The sequence below is a fragment of the Propithecus coquereli genome, unplaced genomic scaffold, assembly GCF_000956105.1.
Source record: "Propithecus coquereli isolate 6110/MARCELLA unplaced genomic scaffold, Pcoq_1.0 Scaffold5, whole genome shotgun sequence".
In the NCBI taxonomy this organism is placed as follows: domain Eukaryota; kingdom Metazoa; phylum Chordata; class Mammalia; order Primates; family Indriidae; genus Propithecus; species Propithecus coquereli.
Genome location: NW_012150840.1, coordinates 15,999,878 through 16,003,075, shown reverse-complemented (window position 1 = coordinate 16,003,075; position 3,198 = coordinate 15,999,878). Strand labels below are relative to the sequence as shown.

The 3,198-nt window shown below is 42.9% G+C and overlaps 1 protein-coding gene across 1 annotated transcript in view; it reads right to left on the bottom strand.

Annotated features, from left to right (window-relative positions):
• Positions 1–3,198, bottom strand: part of IFT43 (intraflagellar transport 43) — a 95,689-nt gene that overhangs the window by 23,437 nt on the left and 69,054 nt on the right. The gene's annotated exons all lie outside the window — the stretch shown is intronic.

Genomic DNA, 3,198 nt, shown 5'->3' with positions numbered 1-3,198 from the left:
CTCCCCACCCACTGGATATTCTAAGTTCAAAGGAGCAGCCTTCACTAGCCAACCAAGTAATTCTCTGAGCAAAGATAATTCTAGAAACTAGTTATATGTAACATATGATTCCTACTGCATAATGGATTCTAAACATTCATATACAGTGAAATGGACTAAGTCAAGTGTGAAGTGTAACATATGAACTGATTTTCCATTAAAGGACTCAAGCATAACTGCATGGAAAACAGATTTATGCCGGGGAAGATGCATCCCTCCTAGAAGGTAAAAGCAGGTGCACTCTCTGACAAGAAATGGTTTTATGCTTCAAACCTCCAGGGCCAAAATAAGGACCAAATCTCAAATTTCACATTCCAAGTTTATGAAGGAGAAAAAAATAATAGAGGTATTCTCTAAAAATAGGCATCTTTTCTTCTTTCCTTCCTTAATGAAATTTTACTAAGCATCCCATCAATCGTTCTGGGCCCTCTATACTACAAATCTGGAAGCTGACATCAGGACAGCCTACACACGGAAGGAGATGCCAGCATATCTGAGGGTCATACCATTCATTATAGCCCAGAGGCTAAGAACGAAGGCCCTTGGGTCAAGATCTATAGTCAAATCCTGGTGCTGCCATTTACTAGTTGTGTGACTGTAGTTAAGTCCACCTTTCTTTGCCTTAGTCTGCTCACCTTTAAAATGGGAATAATAAGCCAGGTGTGGTGGTGTGCGCCTGTAGTCCCAGCTACTCACGAGGCTGAGGTGAGAGAATCACTTGAGCCCAGGAGTTCAAGACCAGCCTGGGCAAACATAGCAAGACCCTGTTGCTAAAAAAAATTTTTAAGTAAATAACAAATCAACTCATTAATTTAAAAATGGGGATAACAAACGATCTAAATGTCTATCAGCCGGTGAACACACCGTGGTATGTCCATACAATGGAATACTATTTAGCAATAAAAATGAGCAGGCTAATGATACACACGACCACCTGGATGAATCCCCAAATCATTTCACTGAGTGAAAAGAGCCAGCCACAAAAGAGTACATCCTTATGCTTCCATTTATATAAAATTCTAGAAAATGCCCACTACTCTACAGTACAAAAAAACACATCAGTAGTTGCCTGAGGCTGGGACAGAGGAGGGATGATCTGGAAGTGGCAAGGAGGGACTTTCGGGGGTGATGGAAATGCTCTGTATACAGCTTGTAGTGGTGTTTTTGTGGGGTGTATACATCTGTCAAAACTCAAATTGTACACTTTAAATTGTATACAGTTTATTGCATATAAACCAGACCTCAATAAAGTTGATTTTAAGAAACTTTCCCATTGATCTGTTTTGAGAATTAAACGAGAAAAAATGTAGCTGGCACGTGGTAAGTGTTTGGTAATAAACGATGACGACAGAGATGCTGGTGGACACGAGCATGAGAGCAGACTGTCCTCCTGGGAGTCAGAAGACCAGAGTTTCTCTCTGAGCCCTGCTACTCTGAATAATAATCTCCAAGTCTCAATTTCTTAACCTGTCAAATGACAGGTTTGGACAAGATGGCCCACAGAGCTCCCCAAAGTTGCAACAATCTGACAAGGCAGCCAGTACAAGCTTCTAATTATAGGCCTTTATAATGCGTGCAAACCAGTTACTCCTTGAAATGTAGCATTTCCACATTGAAAAAAGTGGAGAAAGTAGCATTTCAGAAGTTCTTTGAAGGGAGCTGGCAAGAGGTTCAAGGGAGGGTGGGGAAAAGCCTGGAGAATACGAGTTGAGTGAACCTCTACAGATCATGAATTTAATTGTTTTCTTATGTTTCCATTTGGAAGTTTCTGCCAAAGAACTCAAAATCTTTTCTCCTGAATTTCGTTTTTTCTTACTTAAAACACAAATCTCTTGGTGCTTTGAACAAATACAATACATGAACAAGTGGGGACTGAAGCTGTCCAAAAAAGACGCACTGCAGGAAACAACTTGCCCTACACTCACTCCTACGTACCTTTAGACGGCCAGATCCTCACACTACAAACTACCTGCCTTCCTCCCCAGTCTCCCTCACCCTGGTTCAAATCAGAGGTTCCAGAATCGTTGCTCTAGCATTACAATTTCCATGTGCACTGATCCTTGACCACCTACCAGCTCTGTTAATGTCCAGCAGAGCCCCTGCCCCTGTGTCCTTGGGCACACACTCCTGGATGGTCACCTTGCTGTACTGTGCAACCAATGGCTGAAGCAACAGTCTGTGAGGACAGGCAGATCAAAAGTGTGGCCAGCAGCCACCAGCCTCTGAGCTGCCAGTTTGGCACTGGCAGAAAACATCCTAGGTACATGTCTGGGAAAATAGACTTTGGAACAGAAATATAAGATGCCATATTTAATACAGTCTTTGGGAATTATTAGTGGGTGGAGAAGTCTGGCAGCTAAAAGGAGTTTAGTGGGTTGAGCTAAGGAGGAGTATCTGGCAAGAAGAGATACTGGAAAGCAAGGAAACATGCTGGAAAATGATGAGAGTATGCTCACGGGCTATTACTAAACCTTAGAGTGCGCACAGGTTTTCTGACCTCTATGACTGCTCTTCCACCTTCAAAACCTTTTGGAATGAGATGAGGCAGAAGTACTTTTTCCACGTAACTCTTGCTCTCTCCAGTTGGTCCTCAGTCTTGGCTTTAGAGGCACGATGGCAGTGTTGTCAAATAGTCACCTAGGGAGCTTACTTAAATTAATGCAGACCTCTGGACCCCAGTTCCACCTTCTGATTTGTGCGTGGCCTGGGAATCTGTATTTTAATGACCATCCCAGAATATTTCATAAATGTCCTTTTTGACCCTGTCCCTAATTTTGTGATTACCAGGTAATTATCTAAGTTTCATAGACCAAATCTTCTCTCTTTGTATGTAGTCACATACAAAGGGGTTGAAAGAAGGCTCTGGGACTCCACATCAAGCCATGAGCAAGGAACTGGTACTAGACTTGCCCTCCCACATTAAACAACTGGAAAACTGGGGGAAAAATATACAATATCACTGTTTTCAGACATTGGACAGTAGACAGTGTAAGACTGTGATTCCTGAGAGAAGGGAAACAGATGAAGTGAGGCCTAGGTCACCCTAGGTCTGCCCAGAGGTACTTCCTGGACTCTGGCACAGCGAGGGGAAACCCCAAACAGAGCATGGAGGTCTCATTGAGTTGAGGACAGACTGAAGTTTAGGGTGGCTTAGCTCGC